The sequence below is a fragment of the Prionailurus viverrinus genome, chromosome F1 (genome assembly GCF_022837055.1).
Source record: "Prionailurus viverrinus isolate Anna chromosome F1, UM_Priviv_1.0, whole genome shotgun sequence".
Classification (NCBI taxonomy): domain Eukaryota; kingdom Metazoa; phylum Chordata; class Mammalia; order Carnivora; family Felidae; genus Prionailurus; species Prionailurus viverrinus.
Genome location: NC_062577.1, coordinates 37,950,405 through 37,968,154, shown reverse-complemented (window position 1 = coordinate 37,968,154; position 17,750 = coordinate 37,950,405). Strand labels below are relative to the sequence as shown.

Here is a 17,750-nt window from a genome sequence, read left to right as displayed (position 1 = left end):
GTTTACCCACCTGAAAACTGGGAAGATCAAGAAATATCCCGTCATCTGATTACCAGCAGAGAATGGTACCCATTTGGAGGTTATAGTTGAGTGTGCTGGAGGTGGCTGGGTCATTCTGACCTCAGTTCTCCCTCGGGCTGACCCAGGGGACCTCTGGGACCACAGTCAGATTTGTAAGTAATCCCCACATGGAGAGTTAATATCCTGAAAGCATGGCCTAATGGGGGCCCCCGCGCATGGTTGGACACTCAGCATCCGTACATGTCTGACTGCTGTGCCACGGGCTGGACCGCTAGGTGCTGCACAGGCACATACCCCAACTTTTGTCTTTCTTCCAAAACTACTATGCACTGTTTCACAAAAAAAGGGGAGCACACAAGCTGAAATTTGTCCAGATTCCTCAGAAGGCGCCAGAATCCTGTGTTGGGTACGAGTCACAACCCATCCTGGAAGAATGACTGGGGTTTAAGTATAGCATTTCACCATCACTGTTGGTGGCATGGGAAGGCCAAGGAATCAACGTGACACCGAAGCAGAATTCTCTGGGTTTTTTTTTTTTATTTTTATTTTTTAATGTTTATTTACTTTTGAGACAGAGAGAGACAGAGCATGAACGGGGGAGGGTCAGAGAGAGAGGGAGACAGAATCTGAAGCAGGCTCCAGGCTCTGAGCTGTCAGCACAGAGCCCGACGCGGGGCTCGAACTCATGGACTGTGAGATCATGACCTGAGCCGAAGTCAGACACCCAACTGACTGAGCCACCCAGGCGCCCCTCTCTGGGGTTTTTAACAGAAAGGACAGCCTGTTTTTATCTCTGTCCCCTCCAGCCATTAAGGGGGGCCCTGTGGTCTGGCCGGATCATGGAGGGCTGGGGGACCAAGGGTTGGGGCTCCTGGGTTCCTGGCTGACTCACCATCGCCCCCTGCCCCAGGATGAGCCTGCTGGCCTGAGCTTTTGCCTGTGACATCTGCCACTGCAGAGGCCTCAGTAGAATCAAGCCTGTTTTTATAGGGGAAGATTAATGACTTTCTAGGGCTCTTCAAGGAGATGGCACTTGAGAATCAAACATGTTTTCTACACAGAGATGACGGTGTTCTCTGCTGGCCAGGAGAGGGGCAATTCTCCAGAGGCAGATCCCAGGGACTGGCCCAGAGTCTCCACAGAGGAGACAGGGCAGCTCCTCAGACCCCTCCTGGACACTGGCGTTGGACAAAGGATGGGCCCAGGAGAGCAGAGGTGAGGAGTGGGGTATCTCTCACTCCCTGCCTCCCCATTCCCTCCTCTTCACACTCATTCTTTGCACCCAATGGCACTCACTCCTGGGAGGCCTTGCCTGCGCTCCAGCAGTTACCATCCCCACCTCCCTCCTCCCACAGTCCAAGGCTGCCTCTGGTGCTGCCTCCAGTGCAATCCTTGGCTTGCATACCAGACCCATTTTTTTACAAATGAGCCTCACACTGCTTGTCTTAGCACCTAGCTCAGCCCCAAGCTGTGGAAAATGCTCAGTGAATGAACGATCAGATCAGTAAGTGAATGAATGTGACACCTGCAATCCTCTCTCTCAACCTGAAATCCTAAGTCTCCCAGCCCAAATCCAACCTGGGCCCTTCTCACTGGCTGTTCTCATGGGGTTTGTGACTGGCAGACCCCAGGCAGGGCCATATGCTTGCCAGCCCCAGAAGCTGACACCAGCTGACCCTGAGCCCCTATGAGCTGCCTCCATGGTACCTTTCTTCCAGCACCCGGGAAACCCATCTGGCTCCAGAATCCTCACGTATCCTCTCCCTTTCCTGGCCTCTCTTTCGGAAACACCTTTTTCCTGCCTCATCAGGCTGCTGTGTTTCCTGCAGGGGAAGACATGACTGGAAAATGCTATTTATAGCAGACCTCCCTCCTAGCCCTCACTGAGGTGAGGGCTATCCTAACCCAGGGGGTACAGAGAGAAGATACTCAGGACTTTCCAGGGTCCCAGCCACCTGGAGAAGGAAGCTGGGTACCCAAACGATGCGCTGGACCTTCTGACATTCAGGCCAGTTCCCTCCCCCTCCTGACTTCCCCACAACTGTTAGTGAGCCCACAGCTCCCCAGATCCCAGACGTGAAATCTCCCAGCCTCAGAGGCAAAGAATTGCAGGATAGAGCTCTGGAGAAGGATGTAGAGACCAAATGTGATGAAGAAACCAAGACTCAGAAAAGGGAGGAGATTTGAACAAGGGCACACAAGAAGTTAAAAGCAGTTCCCATAGCTAAAATCACCCGATACTTGCCTAACTCATGAAGTTATAAAGGACTTCACATGCATTGCCTCATTCAATGTAATCAGGCAGGTTATGGATTGAACTGTGTCACCAAGAAAGATAGTACTAACTCTCAGTATCTCAGAATGTGACCTTATTTGGAGACAGGGTTGCTACAGATGTAATTAGCTACAATGAGGTCATATTGGAGTAGGGTTGGCTTTATAAGTAGGGCGTCCTTATAAGAGGGGATTTGGACACAGACACACACAATGGGAAGAAGATGGGAAGACCCCCAGGGAGGAGACGGCCACGTAACAATGAAGGCAGAGACCGGAGGGAGGCATCTATCAGCCACGGAATGCCAAAGGATTGCCGGCAAGCACCAGAAGCTCAAGAAGGCGAGGAAGGATTCTCCAGAACAGGTTTCAGAGGGAGCACGGCCCTGCCGACACCTTGATTTTAGACTTCCGGCTCCCGGAACTAAGACGATAAATTTCCGTGGTCTAAAGCCACCCTGTTTGTGGTACTTTGTTACGACAATTCTAGCAAACTGACACACAACATTATACCTACTGGACAGATGAGCAAGAGGGATCCAAAGTCAGGCCCCGGCTCTCAGTGCAGTGCTCTTCCAAAAAAGACTGTATGCCTCTTTGATTCTCCTCTCTCTCGTGTCCTTTCCATGGCCAACTCTTGAAGTCCTGTTGAGTGCTCCTTTGTAAAAAAAAAAAAAAAAAAAAATCTACCCACTCTTCCTTTCCTTTCCCAGCAGGGCTGCCCTCGTTGAGGCATTCCATGTCAGGAATGGGGCAGTGGGTCTGCTGGCCCAACTCTCCACCTTGCAATCCACTAGTTCATTCCACACCTCTTTTTCGAAAGCCTGCTGTGTGCCAGGTTCTGTGCGAGGCGCTGAGATGCTCTCATTGACCAAGGCAGACGTGGACCATACTCCTGTTAAAGCACTGCTTCCTGGTCACTTCCCTGCTCTGGGCCTTGGCTGTCTTCCCTGCACCTTCAGGCTAACGTCCTCCGGTCCCCATATGCAGGGTCAGACTCTCCTACCCGTCAAGATGCGTCAGCTCAGTTCAGAGAGAACAACTTTCTGTCTTACGGAAAAACCTGTGGCTCTCTACCCGGGATCCAAACTTCTAGCTCTAGGAGGTAAGGGTGACTTTCTAGTCCACAAAGGAAAGGAAAGGTACTGTGGCCTTTTACAGGGAGCCACCAAAGCAGGAAGTGCTCTGGGAAAACAGGTGACACTGCAGATTTCAAAGACGTCCAGCTCATCTTAATTTTCAAAACTCTAGCAGATACCCGACTGCTGCTTAGTAGATGTGGATCCTACAGCAAAGGAAGCAGCCCAAAGGCTGCTGCTTTATCCCCCAAAGATAAACTGGGGTACGTTCCTCCATCAGAAATTAAAAGGAAAGGACTACATCATTCAATACGGGTGAATCTCAAAAATATTATGTTGAGCTAAAGATGCCAGACACAAAAGAGTCCATACCCTATGATTCCATTTGCATGAAATTCAAGGACAGGCACAGTGGTAATAAAAATCAGCACAGTGACACTGTGGGGGGGGGGGGGGGGAGATGTCCTGATGGAACGGGAACAGACAGAAGAACAATGAGCTGATGAAAATGCTCTGTTTCTGGACTGGGATGTGGGTTATGAAGGTGTATTCATCCATCAAAAAAGCATCAGGGGCACCCGGTGGCTTAGTAGGTTAAGTGTCTGACTTTTGATTTTGGCTCAGGTCATGACCTCACAGGTCATGAGATCGAGCCCTGTGTCGGGCTCTGTGCTGACAACATGGAGCCTGCTTGGGATTCTCTCTCTCTGCCCCTCCCCTGCTTGCTTGCTCTCTCTCCCTCTCTCTCTCTCTTTCAAAATAAATAAACTTTTTAAAAAAAGAGCATCAAACCGGACACGTACGATTTGTGCACTTCACGGTTTGTGGAGTGCATCTCAATTTAGAATAGAATAGAACCCAACAGTAAGGAAGAGAAAGGGGTTCCCTCTCTTACAACTGGAGGGAAAGGCAACCCCAGGGCACTCGCTGGGGAACAGGGGTGTTGCTGAAGGTGAGGAGGCATTTGCTTTTCCTCATCTCTCTAAGATCTGGAATCTTGTTCAGGCTCTTGCTTAGTCCCCTGCCCGGGTTCAGGCCGCAGCTCCGGTCTCTCTACAAAGAGGCAGATGAAGGCAAATAGAGTGGGCCCGAGGGCCACTGAGCACAGGCTTTTCTGGCTCCTGAGTCAGGCCTTCTGCCTCAAAGGCACCCAGGCTGAGCCCTCCCTGGTGTCCTACTGCCATGGAGATGGCCCCCATCCTGTAGTCTGGCCCACAAAGGCTTGAGTTCATCATTTCCAATCTGCCCACCTTCCCATATACTTTGCCTCAGCCACATCTGCGACCTCTCCTTCCGAAGCCGGTGCTATTTATAATGCCCTGGAAACACAGCCTGGGCCAGATAATAGGCGGGCTTTGCCAAACAAAACCCCAGGCCGCTCCACTCCCCCACACCCCCCAGAGGCCTGCAGTCTGGAGCCCAGTGGGGCCCAGAGGGACCATACATCTTGGAGCCGGCACCGCTCCCACCCCGTCTGTCTGACCCTCAGACAGAGAACCATTCCCCCCTGTCTGGTATATAAATACCCCTTTGGGGATAAATCCGCCCAGAAGCGTGGTCTGCAGAGCTGGGGGTGCTGAATGTTTGCTGCATCCTTGGCTTTGCTCAGTCACGTTGTGTAGCCCGCATTTGCCCTCCCAGGCCCCAGTGCAAAGAGCCAAGGGGCCATCCAGGTCAAGGCCGATGGTAATGACTCATATTAGCTTCATGCCAGATGGTTTGTAACACCCTCTCAGATGACCCTCACGACTCTGCGAGGTAGGTACGATAGTCCCCATTGAACAGATAAAGAAATTGAAGCTCAGGGAGGCTGCATGTCAGACTGACTCCAAAGTTTGCATTTTCTGCCACCCCGTTCACTCAGAGGCCCCATGTCAGGGAGCAGCCAAGGAAGCAAGGAGGTGGCCGCTAAGCAAGCCAGGGAAATTTAGGACTAAGGGCACTTATGTTCATTCCTGCCTGTCCCTCAGCTTAAGGGCAAACCTATCCCTTATCTGGAGTAAGCAAAGAGCAAATACTCCCTGTGCCTCTACTACATGCCAGGACCCAGCGAGGCGATTGCCAGTTCTCAGTCCAGAGCATGGTCTTACAGCCTTTTCTCTGCCTTGGGTAGCCTCTCCCAGACTCTATCCGCACAGCAACACCCCACACCCCCAGCCCCGACATCTGCCCCAGCCCTGTCATCCCAAACACAGAGGTCTTTGTCCGGGACTGGATGTGGGTATGAGTGTCAAGGTCTCTGCGGCCAGCTCACAATGGCCCTTCCCACCTACTTCCCACAGCCACCCCAAGCCTGTGGTCACTTTCTGAACCTCCCTAGTGGCCTCTGATTTCTTTCTGGACATGGCCAGCAAAAGGAAGTGGGGAGATGACTCAGAGGTGTGATGTGGCCTTAACAGATGTGTCGTTGCGATGACATTCCCTAAGGAGGTGGGTAATGAGTGGCAGAGCGAGCTCTGGAGATCACAGGAGGTGTGTAAACAGGGAAAGACCAGTTTATAAGGTCCAGAACAGCTGAAGAGCAAAAGTCTTAATGGATTGTCAGCTTAACACAGCCCTCAGTTCATGCACAACAGTCATTTTCAACGCTGAGGAGAAAATGAGAAACGGAACTCAAAATGTAACACTTTCACATTGTTCCTTTGCCTGGGTAAAATTAGCAGGAGTGATAAAATTGGTGATGTACTTTTAAGTAGCTGTCACTGAAAAGACAAATCTCAAGGACTTGTCAAAATAAATGCAGTAGCAGAATTTAAAAAAAAAAAGAAAAAACAACCTCAATGTGACTTCCGCATTTGTGTAACAGATATGATGACCACGGGCCATTAAAGACGCTTGTCCACCTCTGCCGTATATGGGCCATGGGGTACTGGGAAGGATAAAGGTCAGAAGCCAGGGTTCTTCCACCTGATTCCCTAAACCTCTGGGCAAATTACCTAGCCTTTCTGAGTCCCGTTTTCACCCTGTATAGAAAGAGGAACGTTTGTCTTCCCACCTCATAGCACTGCCATGAGGAGGAAATGAGACGTTGGGGCTGTGAAATCGTTCAGCGAAGGTTGTACCTAAACTAGAGGAAGCTCCGTGGTAAAGGCCCGAGAAGGGGCTATGACAGGAGGATGGGATTTGGGTCTTGTGACTTCCTTAGAGCTCAGCTGCACTCTCGGTGTCAGGCCATGAATGTCCCCGAGTGATGTGGGTCTCAGTCACCCACAGATCCCTCAGGGGCCACATCTGCGCTCACTGCCCACCCCACCTGTTCCTAGGACAGAAGGCCCGGGACCAAGTTGCTTTCCAGAGGCCCATGGAAGCAAATGTCATGGGTTCCAAAATATAAAAATGAAACTGCCAATTTGAAATTAATCATGGTTTAAACATCTGTAAAATGGAACATCATAACTGCACTCATATTTAAATATACTTTCCATAAAAAATCATTATATTTGAAAATAACTTACAGGTGACATTTTTCTCACTTCACAATAATTTCTGCATGTGTTCAGGGTTACCAAGAAACAGCCAATTTTAAATTACGAACAAATGAGCCGCCAATGTCTAAATACTTTGAAAGGCCAAATTATAAAAATCTTTAAGGTTTTTTTTTTTTTTTTTTTTACAACAAAAGTATTAACACTTCCTGTGGGATGTGGGGTGCGGGTACATCCTCTTGGGAGTGCCATGTCCTGGGGCTCTCTCCAGGTAGGCATGTCCAGTGGGCACCAAGGTCTTAAGAAGGCCGTCTTGGCTTCAGCCTAACATTTCAGAAGCTTCTGAGGGGCCAGACGTTTTGCCCTGTCCCTTCGCTGTATTTGGAAGCCAGAAGTCTGAATTCAAAGCCTGCCTTTCTCGAGGCTATTATGGTGGTCACTGACCATCAAACTACACAAAAGACCTTATGATAACAAGCTACAGTTTCCTGTTCCACCCCTTCCCAACCCCACCCTATTGCCCAAATAGTTTTCTGTTATAGAAAGTTTTCTGTTATAGTTCCTATGGCGGTTACCCTCTAGATAATATACTAATAACCTGATTTCCTGTTTTGCCACTGTCGGCCTGTATTGATCATTACCCCCCAAAATAGTTGAAAATGATGGGTAACTTGCACTAAACCCATTTCTCTTTCTTCTTTCCTTCCTTCTAATATTTGATTTTGGTTGCTTTTTTATTATTTGCACATTTAATCTCAAAATCTGGTTTCTTGGTTTATTTATTTATTTTTTTAACGTTTATTTTTGAGAGAGAGAGAAAGAACATGCACGCACAAGTCGGGGAGGGGCAGGGAGACAGGGAGACAGAGGATCTGCAGCGGGCTCTGAAACTGAGAGCAGAGAGCCCCACGTGGGGATATGGGGCTCAAGATCATGAGCCACGAGGTTGTGACCCGAGCCGAAGTTGGACGCTTAACTGACGGAGCCACCCAGGCGCCCTTCTTTTTTTTTTTTAATAAATACATACATAATTTATTGTCAAGTTAGCTAACATACAGTATATACAGTGTACTCTTGCCTTTGGAGTAGATTCCCGTGATTCATCACTTACAAATAACACCCAGCGTGGGGCGCCTGGGTGGCGCAGTTGGTTAAGCGTCCGACTTCAGCTCAGGTCAAGATCTTGCGGTCCGTGAGTTCGAGCCCCGCGTCAGGCTCTGGGCTGATGGCTCGGAGCCTGGAGCCTGTTTCCGATTCTGTGTCTCCCTCTCTCTCTGCCCCTCCCCCCTTCATGCTCTGTCTCTGTCTCAAAAATAAATAAAACGTTAAAAAAAAATTTAAAAAACCAAATAACACCCAGTGCTCATCCCAACAAGTTCCTTCCTCAATGCCCATCACCCATTTTCCCCGCCCCCCAACTTCCCCACCCCACCTCTTGGTTTTTTTTAATTACTTTTTTTGAAGTTTTATTTTATTATTATTTTTTAATGTTTTTATTTATCTTTGAGACAGAGACAGAGCATGAGCAGGGAAGGGGCAGAGAAAGAGGGAGACATAGAATCCAAAGCAGGCTCCAGGCTCTGAGCTGGCAGCACAGAGCCCGACGCGGGGCTCAAACTCATGGACCGTGAGATCATGACCTGAGCTGAAGTCGGACGATTAACCGACTGAGCCACCCAGGCGCCCCAAGAAGTTTTATTTTTTTGAGTAATCTCTGCACCCCACATGGGGCTCGAACTCACAACCCCGAGATCAAGAGTCGCATCGTCTTCCGACTGAGCCAGCCAGCCCCTAGTTTCTTGTTTTCTAACACCCTGACAGCCTCTCTCAAAGCCCCTTGCCATCAGATGAGAGTACTGGAGGACGCCCCCTCCGCCCCTCCGCCCCTCAGACAAGCTTTTATTCTGACTTGCTTTATAGTCTGCCCAGCAACTACAACTAACCATATCGAGCTTCCTTCAAGATTACCAATAAATGTCATTTACATTATCTTGATGATATAAATACTGTTTCCTACCAGCATCGGAAGGGCTCAATCCCTTCCGATGCAAAATGGGGGCAGCAGCGCATGTCCTAACACCACATGACACAAGGTGAAGACGATAAGAAATGTGAATGACAGAAGACTTTTAGTAAATAAAAGGCCTTCTTTTTCTATAATTATTCCGTGACAAACAGCATGGAATGGTAATACGGGCTAATACCACTGGGGCTAAGAAAACTTTCTGCACCTCGATTTCTTCACCAGTAAAATGGGGAGGATATTGCTACCACCTCACTCAGTGGCTAGAAAGATTACTTGAAATCCAAGTGCTCTGTATTTAGTATGTCACTATCCCAAGTTTAAGAGATCGTGACCTCATTTCCGTCTTTCAGGGAGAGAAAACTGCAGTTCCCCCGCCTCCACACAGCAGGCTGTGGTTGGGAAAAATGCACAGCGCTCTCTAAAGGGCATTTAGGGGACAATTGGAAAATATGAATAGCGCCCATAGATTAAATACTTCTGCTAAATCCAGTATCATTGGATATGATTATGGTACTGTGGTTATGTAGGAGAGTGCCCTTGTTCTTAGGAAATACATGCTGAAGTATTTAGGGGTTAAGTGTGACAATGTCAGCAAACTATTTTCAAATGGCTCAGGAAATTTTATTAGAGAGAGACAGAGACAGAGACAGAGATGGAGACAGCACAGTATAGCAAAATGTTGACAATCAGGGAATCCAGACATTAATTGTCCTGATCTTTCACTTTCTCTACTGATTTGACATCTTTCAGAATAAAACCTTGTGGGGTGGGGAGAAACACTTTCAGTGTTGGAAAGCACCCTAAAGGTCTTTTGCCTATTCTGGGAATTAGGTGTAGGCCCTGACACTGTGGCTCCCACAGCCCCTCCCAGTGATGCGGGGGCAGCTTTCCTGACATCTCAAAGCCCTCGTAAAGCTGACCAAGCCCGGGAGGTGATGGAGAGCTCCCAGGTTGGGGGGACCAACGGACAGCATTCCGTGGTGCAGAGGGTGGCCCGTGTAATCCAGCCCTCCTTCTGAAGCTTTGGGGAGGGAGAGCCAAGGGGCTGTCCAGAATTGCCCCAGAGGAGAGGCCAAGCAGACAGCTGCCCGCTTTGGGTCCTGGCCGAGGCTCCTTCACCGGGTGTCTCATCAGCTGTCTCTCTTTTGTTCAAAGGAAAGCAGGAGAGAACAGTTGGTATCTTTGCACTACCCAGAACCCAGACGCTCCTTCCAGTCAACTCAATTATCTGCACCAATGAACTGGGAAAAGAGGCACTGGTAATCGACTTTAAATTCTATGTTATACTTGCCATCTACAAAAAAAAAAAAAAATTAGGTAACACCAAAAGAAAACCAATCAGTTCAGCAACAAACAATATAAAGCGAAAGATGGGGTCAGACACTCTCATTCCTTTATGCTATCAGGTTCCCATCTCTTCCTTGCCGGCCCAGCTCTCAAGGTTTTAGGAGTAATCTACAAACTGGAAGGAAAAAAAAAAAAAAGCTGCTTTGCCTAACTGATAATAGGTGATCTGCCTATGGATGATCTGTACCAGTAAACTCCTAACTGCAGTGCTACATTTCATTCTGGACATAATACATTCAAATGGAGATAAACTGTAGCTTGTTCTAAGGGTGATTAGTATAACGAGGCGGGGGGGATCTGGCCGTAAGGGAGCTCACACACTGAAAGCCCCAGGGACTGGGTCAGGTCTTGCGTGGTCTCACTTGATCCACGCAATCACTCCCTGCCTGTATTTCCCAAACTTGCCAGATCATAGGCGTCACTGAAGGAGAGGAAGGAGGTTGAGATCGGGCAAGTTGGGGAACACTGTCTGATGAGTGAGGTACTTTCATTCAACTTTTCCTGGGGAGGAAACTGAGTCTCTAAGAGGTTCCCTGGCCAGCCTAAGGTCACACAGATAGAGGTAATGATGTCACTGTGGATAACATGATCTCAACTGCTAACATCTGCTGCGTACTCATCATGTGCTAAGGACTTTACATGCAAAGTCAAGATTTGAACCCTGACTGGAAGTCTGGCTCATTTCATGATCTCCATTCTTGCGATTACCTCGTACATCTTCCCAGAACACATCCAACAGAAGATCTGAAAAAAACAGGGCAGCTGAGAGCAGAGAAGAAAAGATGGGGCAGGCACGTGGTAGCCGTTTCCAAATATTGAAAGGCTGTCACTGTACTTCTTTCACACGCTGTATTTTGCACATCCCCTACTTTATTTGGGGATGCATTTTGGTGAGACCCATTCACCTCTGATATCTTTCCCCAGTGGATGGAAGTCATAGCCATGACAGATTAATATAAGAAGAAATTCTGAAAGACCAAGCTGGCCAAATACAGAATAAGATGACTGCAATACACCCACTGTTGTTGGGAGTCGCCCACCAAAGAGGTGTCCAAGCTGGATGACCCCTGGTGGGGATGTTTTAGGGGGGCCTGAGATATCTGAAAAAGAAAAGAATAGGGCTACATGACAGTTTAAGGTTCTTTCCAAGTTTGCAAGTTTAACTCTACAGAAGTTGACATTTATTCTATTTACAAATGGATTTTAAAATCAGGGGAGGGATGTAAAGTGGGTCAGTATTATTGTCCAGATGGGGAGGGAATTGCGTCACTGAAAGCTGTGACCAGTCAAGGGTTCCGGGAGTAAATCAGCTCAACCGCTGCGTAGTTATAACCCTCACTGCGCATCAGAATTGCTGAGGGCGCTTTACAAAATGACAGATACCAGAGCTACGATCCAAACCAAATGAAGCTGAATCTCTTGGGGTGGGCCCAGGAATCAGTGATTTTTAAAAGCTCCCTGGGTAAGGGGCGCCTGGATGGCTCAGTCAGTTCAGTGTCTGACTCCTGATTTCGTCTCAGGTCATGATCTCATGGTTTGTGAGTTCGAGCCCCACATCAGGCTCTGTGTTGACAGTGCTGCTTGGGATTCTCTCTCTCTCTCTCTCTCTCTCAAAATAAAGAAATAAACTTAAATAAAAATAAATAAAAGCTCCCCAGGTGATTCTAACGTGCAGCCAAGATGGAGAACCACTGAACTGGAAGAAATGAAGCTCACACAGAGGATGATCCTGCTGTCCTCTGAGCCTCGTGATGACCAGGAATCAGTTCATCTCTACACTTGACACAAATGTCTCTGACACGGGGGCAGTTGTTGAGGGACTGTTTGTAAGTCTAGAAGATCCGAATCAAAGTCCCCCAGGATGTTCTCATTGGAAGTCAGGGGAGGCCCTTTAACACTTCATTTAAAGTCTTGAAGTCCTGACTTTTCCAGTGATCACAAAGTCTTCACAAATTCATAGAGATAAAAGGTAGAATGGTGGTTGCCAGGAGCTGGGAGGAGTAGAGAATGGGGAGTTACTATTTACCAGGGTAGGAGTTTTTAGCTTGGGGGGATAAGAAACTTCTGGAGATCGGGGCGCCTGGGTGGCGCAGTCGGTTAAGCATCCGACTTCAGCCAGGTCACGATCTCGCGGTCTGCGAGTTCGAGCCCTGCGTCAGGCTCTGGGCTGATGGCTCAGAGCCTGGAGCCTGTTTCCGATTCTGTGTCTCCCTCTCTCTCTGCCCCTCCCCCGTTCATGCTCTGTCTCTCTCTGTCCCAAAAATAAATAAACATTGAAAAAAAAGAAACTTCTGGAGATCGATGGTGGTAGTGGTTACACAACAGTGTAACTTTGTACACTGAAAAGTAGTTAAAATGGTCAATTTTATGCTACATATATTTACCACAATAAAAAAAAAACTGTTTAATGTTTCAAGTAGAGCGACTGTAAGAAAAATATACTGAACATGCATTGACCCACCCAGCTGCAAACTGTTAGCACTTTGTCAAGTTTTCTTCAGTTTTTTTTTAAATAAAAGAAGTAAAACTTTGCAAATTAAAACACAAAAAAAGCTCTCAGAGGGATTTATCCCAGGAATGTAAGGGTAATTCAACATAAGAAAAACAATCACTGTAATGTACCAGAACACATGATTATCTCAACTGGTGCAGGAAAAAGAATCTGACAAAACCCAACACCCTTTCATGATGAAAACACTTAGAAAACTGGGAATAGAAGGGAATTGCCTCAACACGATAAAGGGCATTTGTGAAAAAATCCCCAGCAAACATCACGCTCAATGGTGAAACACTGAGAGCTTTTTCTCTAAGATTAGCGACAAGACAAGGATGTCTGCTTTTACCATTGCTACTCAACATTGTATTCGAAGTTCTGGCCAGAGCAATTAGGGAAGGAAAAAAAAAAAAGGCATCCAAATTGGAAATGGAGAAGTAGAACTATATTTATAGTTGATGTGATCCTACATACAGAAAATCCCAAAGAATCCACACCCACAAATAGCTACCGGAGCTAATAAAGAAATCCAGTAAAGTTTCAAGAGTACAAGATCAACACACAAAAATCAGCTGTGGTTCAATACACCACCAGTGAACAATCTGAAGAGGAAATTAAGAAAACAATTCCATTCAGGAAAGCTTTCGGAGCATCTAAGGACTGGACATTAAAAGAGTCTCCCAGTCCTTTGAAGTGGAAACATTTTGTTATTAATGGTCAGGGTGGAGGCACATGCATCAGCACCTTTAATTTTTCATGCATATTAGTGCATCTCATATTAAAATTCAGTAGAGCACAAAGGTTGACGGGGACGGTCGCACGGACTGCGGAACTACATGCACAGGCACTTCAGGAAGGCCCGAGTCTTGGCCATCCTGCCTCCCTTCACGTCTCAAGAGTCACAGGAAGTAAGGAAGTGAAATCCCAGGCTCCTCAGAGGAAATCAGGCCTGAGTCAGCCTTCCTGGGAGGTTGAGGGAACAGATTAGGCCCAGCAAACTGTTTACTGAGGAGGGTGTTTTTCACTTGAAAAGTTGGTGGGTTTTGGTTTTTTGGGTTTTTTTTTTTTTAAGTGGAAGAAGGAACTAGAAAGTATGTTTAATTATTGTTTTGTGACTAGGGGCCAGAAAGATGAAGCGTTTGCCAAGTATTGCCACATTCTTAGTTCTCCATGTTCCAGAGACTCTAAGAGCTGGTGGTTGGTTTCCATCACTGAGATAGGTCTCCTAACCTCTTGTTTCTGTTCCTCTCTCATGGACAGCTAACTAACATGTGCTGGGATCTGTGGATGGACATACTAGGCTGAGAAAAACCTTGAGTGCAAGGAGGTGATTTGCTGAAAGGTAATGAGCCCTAGACTGGTGGCCAGAAGACCTGCCTGCTGTCTAGGCTGGCCTCTAAAGCACCCTAGCTGTGTGGCTTTGAGTCCATTGCCCTCTGGATCTTGTCCAGAAAAGGGGAGGAGGGCAGGGCAGGGGTTGGGAGGGGAAAAGATCCTTTTGACTTTGACATTCTAGTTTTTCTAAAGGCCAAACCCATTAAGAATTCAAAAGAACTGTAAAAGAAAAGGGAAGTGACATTGATAGAAAATAAAGATGGGAAGAGAGACAAATTGTAAAGAATGGACAAAAGATTTTTCTACTCCAGGCCCCTCTTTTCTCCTTGACCAAAGCTGAGCAAAGCCAGAGGTTCACGTGGACTCAGGAGGGGAGCAGATTTGGCAAGGAAGGAAAAACAGCATTCCTGTTTTCAGTTTCCCAGGGCCAGGGCTCCCCAAGTAGACTCACAAAAGGCCCAAATGCTTAAAGCTTGCCCACCTGTGGGCAAATCAACCTTATTATGGACCGTGTTTTGAGAGGGAAAAAGTGGAGTGGAGGCAAATCAAACACCTCTCAAAAAATGAATAAAAGGGCATTGGATTTGGATGGGAGGCCCCTGGGTGTTCGTTAGATTTTTTTCCAAACGTATTATCTGGCAAACGTTTATAAAGTGCCTACTATGTGCTGGGTGCTCAGACAGGATATCTGGCTAGATAGCATTCATCGGGAGATAAGACATGTGCACAAATCCCAAATGTCTAAAACACAAATGGAGGGGCACCTGGGTGGCTCGGTTGGTTGCGCGTCAGACTTGGGCTCAGGTCATGATCTCGCAGTTTGCGAGTTCGAGCCCCGAATCCAGCTCTGTGCTGACAGCTCAGAGCCTGAAGCCTGCTTCAGATTCTGTGCTTCCCTCTCTCTGCCTCTCCCTTGTTCACTCTCTGTCTCTCTCAGTTTCTCAAAAATGAATAAATGTTAAGAAAAACATTAAAAAAAAAAAAAAGTAAAACACAAAGTGAAACCTGCCACAACGGAGTTCAGATAAATTTCTGGAGTTCAGAGTAGGGGCTGCTCCCCCTTAACCTAGGAAGTTTAGGAAATAGACCCTAGAGGCTGAAGCACAGACCCAAAAGCCTTGTTTATTTTTCCAGGAGTAGCAATTATCCCCAGTTCCATTTTAAAGAAGTGAAAACCAAAACAGAAAGGCAAATTATTTGCTCTCTGACCATCCAGCCTGTTAGCAACACAGGATGATATAGAACTACAAACTGATAACTTCCCCCAGAAATTAACGGTGAAAGCATGCACCACTAAGATGACATAAAGTTCTTTTGAGGGGAGGCAACCCATAGCCATAGTCTCCTTTCCCAGCTTAATTCCAAAGATACACCAACCAAAATTCAAAGCAGGATAAAAAAAATTCATAAGCAGGCTGGAGTCACATGTATTTTGGGTCTGAAGGGAGCCAAGGTCTCTTAAGTGGCAGCTCCGCCTACTTGGGGAGGGGTTCTTTGTGTGAAGTCCAGCTGCCCCATTATAAGTGAGTTGTAGGGGACACCATGCATCCGGAACAAGGCAGACGAAAGATGAAAACCTAGGCAAGCCCTCTGCTTTTGCAGAAGGAACGTGGCCGCAGGCTTTTCAGCATTGAATTTGAACAAGCCAATGGTATCCCAATCATCGAAACAGGAAGCCAGATAAACAGCATGTTATCAAGGGGGGATCCGGGCGCTTCCCTTAAGCCGGCGCCAGCTGCGCCCTGTGGCTGTCCTAACAAAGTCCCATTGACTCACCAGCTGATTTTCCCGTGTTGGGCTCCGGGGGACAAGAAACCCTCTCTGCTGAGTGGACTTCACCCCTGCACACCGCCCCCACCACTCACCACTCACGCCCTCCCCTGATCCCGTCTCCCCTCTCTGCCCTCTGCAGACTTGGCTGATTCTTTATCCTAGGACCAGGTTATATTGGGTGAGGATAGAGGGACCACAAGAGCCCAAGCGCCCGACAGCCCTCAGGTGAGCTCCTGGTGTTCACTCAACCTTCCTTTCTCCTCCCTCCCGTCTCCCCCAGGGAACACTTCCACTGGGCTGGCGCCAAAGAGGACAGCCTCCGGGAGTGTGGCCGGCCGACGCTTCGCAGCACAACCTGGGCACCCAGTGAACATTTTCTGGAACAGCCCGGCAAGGTCACCTGCTCCAGCTGCTCTGCTCGCTCCGCTGGGATGGGAGAAAACACGGGTACGGGTGTGTGTGTGTGTGTGTGTGTGTGTGTGTGTGTGTGTGTGTAATAACGTAGCACTTGGTGTCTTTGGTTATAAGATCTCAACACACTTTACACTGCAGGTATTTCACAGAAAGGGAAACTGAGGCTCCGAAAGGCTGACGCTGGTAGCCCCTAGTGAGTCAAGTCCTGGAGCAGACGCACGGTCCCCCAGGGACGCCTCGGCACACACCCTCCCGGGAAGCCGCCAGCGCCTCCGTTGTTATTCCAGCGCCTCTCTCGAGCCCAGCCCGCAGCCTCCCCGGGGCACCAGGCTCACCTCCCCCCGGGGATCTGTCCCGGCCCGGCAAAGTGGGAAGCGGCGGTCGCCACGCGCAGCCCGGTCCCCGCCCCCGCGACGACCCCGCGCGGGCCACTCACCGGCGCGCCTGCCCTCCCCGGCTCCAGCTCCGGGTCCCGGTCCGCGCCGCCGCCGCGCAGAGCCGCGCATCCCCAGCGCAGCGCGGGGCCGGGCGCGCTCTCCTCGCGATAAGAAAGTTTCTCCGGGGTCCCCGGGCCGGGCCGGCCCTCGCTCGGGGGTCGGCGTCGGCCGCGCGCTCCAGCCGCGCGCTCACACTAGGGCCGCCGCCGGCCCCGGCCCCACAATGAGCGGGGAGGCGGCATCCTGAACAAAGTGCGTCCCCCGGGGCCGGGCTGCCGGGGGCGGAGCCTCGTGACCCGCTGCCCCAGGCACACGCCGGCTGCCTCCGACGCAGGCCCGGGGAGGGGGTGCCCGGCGACCGGGGGGCGGGGGGGGGGGGAGCGGGCAGCAGGGCAGGCTGTGTTTCTGGTCGCCCTCGTCTTCCTCCCCCCGCACTGTGCCAGTTTAACCCGCAGAGGGGCGGAGGCATGGGTCCCTTCCAGACTTTGTCATTGGAAAGCTATTCCCGTAACCCTTTCCTGCCTTCGCCTTCCCGTCCGGCCTCCCCAGCCGCAAAAAGGCGGCTGCTTGGCAGCTAGGCTGGGGCCGCGAGCTGGCAGGGCAGGAAGCCTTCGCACAATTGAGCCTTTCCTTTGCCCGGGGACCCGCCACCCCTCCCCAGCAAGTCCTCGGGCTGCAGTTAGTTCGGTCGGTTCACTGAAAGGGGGCAGATGAATCCGCCAGCCTCCTCAACTCGCTTCTGACTCCGCCCACCCTTCCTTCCTCTCTACCCCTATCTGAGTTGGATCTCGGGTGCAGAGGAGAGGGGAGGCCCCAGAAGTGCCCGGCAAATAGTAGGTGCTCAGTAAAATAACGTGACTTCTTCCCACGTTCTCTATTTTGCCGCTGCCCCTCCTCCTTCTAGGGCCCATGGAAGTGGGGGGAGGGGGCAGAAGACGAGAGAGAAAATGACAAGACCCGAAGAGCGTTCTCGGCCAGAACCTCGGCAACCTCTCCGCAGTGCAAGGATTCCACCCCCCATCCCTCATACCCCCACCCCCACCCCCACCCTCACCCCCGCTTCCGGGCCTGAGGGCTTCCAGACTCTGCAGGAAGAGGGCAGAAGGAAATCAGGTGGCCTCTGCC

The 17,750-nt window shown here is 49.4% G+C and overlaps 1 protein-coding gene and 1 long non-coding RNA gene across 11 annotated transcripts in view; one reads left to right on the top strand and one right to left on the bottom strand.

Moving 5' to 3' along the window:
- NAV1 (neuron navigator 1) overlaps window positions 1-17,033 on the bottom strand; it is a 247,903-nt gene extending 230,870 nt beyond the window's left edge. For 4 of the 9 annotated variants that reach the window (XM_047839771.1, XM_047839772.1, XM_047839773.1 and 1 more), the window contains exons 1-2: window positions 16,625-17,032; window positions 2,813-2,953 (exon numbers count right to left, since the gene is read on the bottom strand). The gene's annotated coding sequence lies outside the window, so the exon portion shown is untranslated. Of the gene's footprint in view, window positions 1-2,812; window positions 2,954-16,624 lie in introns of all 9 variants that reach the window. The other 5 variants (XM_047839770.1, XM_047839775.1, XM_047839776.1 and 2 more) reach the window with 3 other exon arrangements.
- Window positions 15,543-16,631, top strand: LOC125155016 (uncharacterized). 2 transcript variants are annotated; one of them, XR_007148026.1, is made up of 3 exons: window positions 15,543-15,652; window positions 16,055-16,221; window positions 16,327-16,631. It is a non-coding gene; the product is annotated as an uncharacterized LOC125155016 (long non-coding RNA). The 2 variants fall into 2 exon arrangements; XR_007148027.1 differs by having other exon boundaries at window positions 15,584-15,952.
- Window positions 17,034-17,750: the final 717 nt, after the last annotated feature.